The sequence below is a fragment of the Amblyraja radiata genome, chromosome 20 (assembly GCF_010909765.2).
Source record: "Amblyraja radiata isolate CabotCenter1 chromosome 20, sAmbRad1.1.pri, whole genome shotgun sequence".
NCBI lineage: Eukaryota > Metazoa > Chordata > Chondrichthyes > Rajiformes > Rajidae > Amblyraja > Amblyraja radiata.
In genome coordinates, this window is record NC_045975.1 from 35,751,097 (window position 1) to 35,757,835 (window position 6,739).

Consider the following 6,739-nt stretch of genomic DNA (forward strand, 5'->3'; position numbering starts at 1 on the left):
CCAAAGAGGATAACCTCACATTTATCCACATTAAATTGCATCTGCCATTTAATCTGCCCACTCACCCAACCTGTCCAAGTCACCCTGCATCCTCATAGCATCCTCCTCACAGTTCACAATGCCACCCTGCTTTGTGTCATCTGCAAATTTGCTAATGTTACTCTTAATCCCTTCATCTAAATCATTAATATATATTGTAAATAGCTGCCGTCCCAGCACCGAGCCTTGCGGTACCCCACTAGTCACTGCCTGCCATTCCGAAAGGGACCCGTTAATCCCTACTCTTTATTTCCTGTCTGTCAACCAATTTTCTATCCATGTCAGCACTCTACACCCAATATCATGTGCCCTAATTTTGCTCACAATCTCCTATGTAGGACCTTATCAAATTAGAATTTGAGTAATTCTGCCCAGATTCTATTGGAATTGGAGATTTGCTCGGGTAGTGTACACAAACCATACATACTCAGTAGCAGTTGCACATTGTCGTACCTTTCTGAGTTTGGACTTCAATTACAGCAAATTGTGTAAAGGTAGTGTAATACCCAGCGGTCACCTTCAATTCCAGCAAGTGAAAATGAATTTCTGGCATGCAGCTGCCAAGACCCTCCCTCCCCGCCCCAATATAAAATGGGGTGTTGACAATAAGCCCCTAAACTAGACCAAAAGCCATCAGGAAACAGAATCAAGCGAATCGGGCTCGCACTATCTCTGCTGTGCCAGCAGTGTACTGCTGCCCCTGAGCTATAACACTTCTTACACTGTTAGTGTAACAACTTGGCTCGTACATTTCTGACTAACAAAGAAATTCGGAACAGTTTCTTTATCTCTTTAAACCAAGCAGTACTTGCAATGTATAAATTATTTTATAATCTCTCAAACTCAACAGGCTAGTAATATTTCCCTCCTGCTAAAACCTAAGCTGTCAGCAGCCCACAGTGCACATAATATGGTTCAAACAGAAGTTAAGGAGGCTGCACCCAATCTACAAGTAAGATCTCCCTAATTCTGCTATTTAAATAGGCATACAGTATAAAGAGCACATTTCGATCTTAGGACCTAGATCACATCTAGAGGGTCTGCTTTTAAGCAAACAATTTTTCTTATTATTTCTTCCGCAGGATTCATTCTTAAAAAAATTAAGCACAAATTTTGCATTCACAGCACCATGCAGAAATCAACAACAAACAATCCACAAAGGCACACTACATCAGTGTGAAAATTAAAACTACAACAAAAAATGTAGCCACTTACAATGTTGTCATTTGCACTTACCAATGTCAGAATTGCTCCAGCACTTGGGATCACAGTGAAGTCTCAATTAATGCGCCAGCTTCGGGCTTTTAAAAACAGTTATGATTAAGATTGGGCAGGAGCTCCAACGTTGTTGAGGCAGAGCAACAGTGTAATGTTCGCCCTTGTGAGGAAAGTCTGTCCCCTCCTCGCAGTCACACAGGATTCAGCCGTTTCATGCACTGACAGCTCTGCTCATTCACATACTACGGGTCCGGCAGCTTGAGCAGTAGCCCTACCTCCTGGCAGGAAGCTGTATGTCAAGATTTCTAACTAATCTCACATGACTGCCTGAGAGAAAGAGTAAGACTGGACTGGCTCAGACAAACATGAAGGAGTGGAGGATGCCTTTAAACCCATAAAAGCAGTGCAGTGCATATTTCCAAAACCGTACGGTTGTCAGAACAATCACAGTTGTGTGTGTGAGAGAGACAGACAGAAGATCATTTAATTACAGACTTCCTGTGGTCTTGTACTGCTGGGACAGTCTCTGAGCCATTACAAATTCCAGCCGATGAACAGTCTGTCTGTCTACTTTTAAATGTCCTGAGGGTTCAACATAATCATGGAACTTTAAAATCTAGGGTGCTGTCCAGGCAGAACTGAGTTTTTAAAGTAACATTTTTCAGTAGCACAAATGGAGCCAGTGTTTTAGCTGCTACGTGTATTGTTGTCAAGCCGATATGTTCACCTGTTAGACAAGCAGCAAAATATTGCTGGCGCACATTACTTGTAATAATTCAAATGGATGGTCATAAATGGAATCATAGAGTCATAGAGTCACAGAGTCTTACAGCATTGAAACAGGCCCTTCGACCAACTTGCCCACACTGGTCAACATGTCCCATCTACACTAGTCCCACCTGCCTACATTTGGCTCATATCCCTCTAAACCTGTCCTATCCATGTACCTGTCTAAATGTTTCTTAAAGGTTGCAATGGTCCCTGCCTCAACTACCTCCTCTGGTAGCTCATTCCATACCCACTGCCCTTTGCATGAAAAAGTTACCCCTCAGGTTCCAATAAAATCTTTTCCCCTCACCTTAAACACATGTCCTCTGGTTCTTGATTCCCGTACTCTGGGCAAGAGACTCTGTGCATCTAAATCCTCATAAATCCTCGTAAATCCTCATAAGTCTTCTCTATCCTTGAGGCTGAGCAACATCCTCATAAATCGTCCGAGTCTCTGAATCATTAACTTTATTTAGTTGCTGCCTCGCCTGTTGAGTGCAAACCAATCCCTTCAACCTCAAGTATTGTCTAAGATGAGAAAAAGCAACCATACATATACGCACACAATGTTAGAGCATGAAGAGGCATTGCTGGCTCACATGAACTATCACCAATGTGGACTACACACTAACAAGAGAAAATGGCAAAATTAGTTTTATCTTTATAGTCAATATTTTCTAAAAAAAAATTACTATAACACGTGGTCTTGTACATAATAAGAAAGTTTAAAAAAACATTGTGGACGCTAATCTGAGTTAACTAAAAATCATTGAACATGCTCTGGAGAATTTTGTTTCCTGCTTCACACAATGTGCTCTAGTCAAATGTGCTCTAGTTAAGTGGAGATTCAGTGGGCACACAATGGAGTGTCACGGTTGCTATACAAGTAGAAGAAGTTAGATGTGCAAGGAACATTATGCCAGGGCAGCCCTCTCTGTGACGATATCCTTGTAAGAGGCTGATTACACAAGATGTTCAGATACCAGGTGACTCAGTGGACTGTTCTCTATGATACACACCAATCGACACTCTTCAGCTCAATCCGACATACTGGCCCCCTCCTCCAACACAGCACACACAAATTGAGCCTCAACATTTAATTACAAATTGTAGGAAGGGCATGAATGCATATTGCTAGTAAATACTAAATGGGGCAGTTTCCAGGTTGCTGATCAACTATTCCCAAGCCCTTCACTCCTTTTGACAAAGCCAACACAAGATACACAATTGAATGAATTACAATTTAAGGAACAGAAGAAGATTCCCCAGGGGAATTTCTTCTTACCATACAGTGTTTCCAAATGTGCCAATTCCCAGGAGCACCGAAGATTGGAGACATTAGATTACAATGCAAGGATTTCCTGGAATCACCATGCTGACATATGTTCCCAGTGTTTTTCTAGCCAGCACCTCATTATTAGGACTCTCACTATGAGTTCCAAAGATGAAGGCAGACACACAGCATCCCAGAGGGTGTTATGTTGTGGATCAGGAAGAGCTAGCAATGAAAATTTTGCTTTCGGCACAAGTGATGTTGGCAGATGAAGGTCCGTCTCCTACTGCCAGAAGGAGATGTATGGCTCATGCCTCTGATGCTATGCCCAGAAATCTTCACCAACACATCCAACATCACAGGACCTAAGCCCATTGGAGTGTGATTAATTGCGAAGAAGGCTTTGGACTTTGATTTAGAGAGTGCTGTCCTTCTGGCTTCAATGCACTAGTGTTTTGATTGAGATTACTTTGAGATATTCAGATTAGTATCAAAGCAGCAGCAAAGCACATGAATATGTGTTAGGGTATTATCATATCTGACCCATACAGTACTGATAGCCAGGGCACAATAGGCGTGGTAGTTTATCATGGCTCATATGCCTAAATGCTAATATGCATCTATATAAAATGTAACTAATAAGCAATTAACTTTGTGAAATTGGCAATCAAAACCCCCCAAAACCATATCCACCATTGAAAATAATTTGATCAATTTTGGATTATAAGTATGGAAAACATCAAGTCAAAAACACAGATGTGAATAGCGGTTTATAACAGAAAATAGCAAGTCAGTCAATGAAACATTTAAAAAGGCATCAAATATGTTTAGAGAGGAAGAACAAAGATGATCAATTTTTGTATACCCAGAAATAATCTAATTTCATTTGAGTAACTGGACTCACTAATTTGCGGAAGCAATCTATAGTCTATGATTTGCTTTATTCCTGGGAAGTTAATGCTATAGAGTCAGAGTCATACAGCACGGAGACAGGCCTTTCGGCCTAACTTGCCCATGCCGACCAAGAAGCCACATCTACATCAATCTCACATGCCCACATTTGGCCCATATTCCTTTAAACCTTTCCTATTGATGTGCTTGTCCAAATGTCTCCTAAATGTTGTTATAATACCAACCTTAACTATCTTCTCTGCTTGCTCGTTCCATATATCCACCACCTGCTGTGTGAAAAAGTTGCTCCTTTGGGTTCCAATTAAATCTTTTCCCTCTCACCATAAATCCATGTCCTCTAACTCCTGTTTCCCCTACTTTGGGTAAAAGACTCTGTGTGTTTACTGTATCTATTCCCCTCATGATCTTGTACACCTCTTTCAGATCACCCTTCAGACCTCTGCACTCCAAGCAATAAAGTCTGAGCCTGCCCAACCCCTCCCTGGCTTAGGACCACAAGTCCTGGCAATATCCTCGTAAATCTTCTCTGCGCTCTTTCTAACTTAACAACATACTTCCTATAGCAGGGTGACCAAAACGGAACACAATATTCCAAATGCAGCTTCACCAATGTCTTGTACTAACTGTAATATAACATTCCAACTTCTGTACTCAATACCCTAACTGATGAAGGCCAATGTACCAAAAGCCTTTTTGACCACCCTATCTACATGTGATGCCACTTTCAAGGAACTATCTATCTGCACTCTGAAATCCCTCTGCTCTACAATACTCCCCAGGGCACGACCATACACTGTGAAGGTCCTGCTCTGGCTTGACCTCCCAAAATGCAAGACCTCATACTTATCTGCATTAAATTCCATTAACCATTCCTTAGTCCATTTGCCCAAGTGATCAACATCTTACCATAATTTTTGATATTTTTCTCAACTATCTATGATACCACCCACGTTAATATCATCCACTAACTTCAATCATGCCTTCTATGTTTTTATCCAAATCATTGATGTAAACCAGAAACAACAATGGACTTAGCATCAATCCCTGAGGCACACCACTAGTCACAGACCTCCAGTCTGAAAAATAACCTTCCACCATTATCTGAAGAATGGTCTCAACCCGAAACGTCACCCATTCCTTCTCTCCAGAGATGCGCCTGTCCCGCTGAGTTACTCCAGCTTTTTGTGTCTGTCTTCCACCATTAAACGTTGGTTCCTTCTACAAAGCCAATTCTCTATTTGGTCGGATAGCTTGGTTGCTCTTAATTGGAAGAAACTGGAAGCCTTTCTGTACTTGTACAAGGTTTTGTTGAGAACACACCTGGAGGGAGCTGTATACAATTGTTGGTCTCCATACCTGGAAAGTATATCTTCTTGCTTTGGAGATGGTGTAATTCAGTAGATTGAAACTTAGTATGAGGAAGATGAGAACAGGGGAGGGAAGGAGTTGTCCACTGATTGTCGTAATACTCAATTGAGTTTTGGAGAGTAAAAGATAATCTCAGACAAGATTTCCACAGCGATTAAAAACATAGAGAGCAGGAGGCTATTTCCTCAACCTTTAAGATCTAGAATGACGTACATAGAATCAGGATAAAGGTGACATTTCTTTGTGAAAGGCCTGGTATATCTTCACTTACTCAACCATAATGATAGTGAACTGTTTGCTTATACCCATTGAAAAGAGATTAACTGCACCCAGGTGGTATGTTCGGAGAGGATCTCTCATTATCAGCACTTGATAATTCTTTTTCTTTCTCCTCAGTCAAGGGCTGAAATGACAGAATGCCAAATTTGTGCAGCTAGTAGCAACTGGTAAGGAGGCATTCTCCGACCATCCCTGTATTTGGAACCTCTGTACTAGTACTCCAGAGGATTCCATGGTTCTCATTCGGAGTGTATTCAGTTGCAGTTACTGGATCCTGCACTGGAGTCATAAGACAAGGAATGACTTGCCCAACATGTGCCACCCGTTGGGCTATGTTGTGGCGAAAAGTGGTGGTGAAAGCAGATACACTCACTATATCTGAGAAGTATCCAGATAAGCATTTGAATCGTCGAGGAATAGAAGACAATGGACGTAATGCAGGTCAATAGGATGAATGTAACAGGTACAATGGGCCCCATGGATGTTTCAGTACTGAACTCTCTATCGCCCTCTGACCCTTGGAGATCAAGAATTCTGCTGACCCTACACTCTGGAATACTCTCCTAAAGCCATTTTGGCTGAGTACCTCTCTTCCTTTAAGACACTCCTTAATGTCTACCTCTTCACCAAGCTTTAGATCATATGCCTATCGTGGATTGATCATCACTTGGTATCTAGAGACACCAAGTGATGATCAAGGGAGTCTCATGAGATTCTTTCAAACCAGTAGAATGCACTGATTTTTACGCACTTTATAATAATATAATAATAATAATGTCTTATTTATATAGCACATTTTTAGTCAACTTGCATTGACCCCAAAGTGCTTCACACAATTACTTCAGGACAAAGAGAATGATTGGCAGTTCACAGATATTGATG

General features: G+C 41.3%; 1 protein-coding gene across 3 annotated transcripts in view; it reads right to left on the bottom strand.

The window, feature by feature from the left end:
- LOC116984843 (tetraspanin-18-like) overlaps positions 1–1,644 on the bottom strand; it is a 163,469-nt gene extending 161,825 nt beyond the window's left edge. For 2 of the 3 annotated variants that reach the window (XM_033039264.1, XM_033039266.1), the window contains exon 1: positions 1,276–1,643. The gene's annotated coding sequence lies outside the window, so the exon portion shown is untranslated. Of the gene's footprint in view, positions 1–1,275 lie in introns of all 3 variants that reach the window. The other variant, XM_033039270.1, reaches the window with a different exon arrangement.
- Between the last annotated feature and the right edge of the window lie 5,095 nt (positions 1,645–6,739).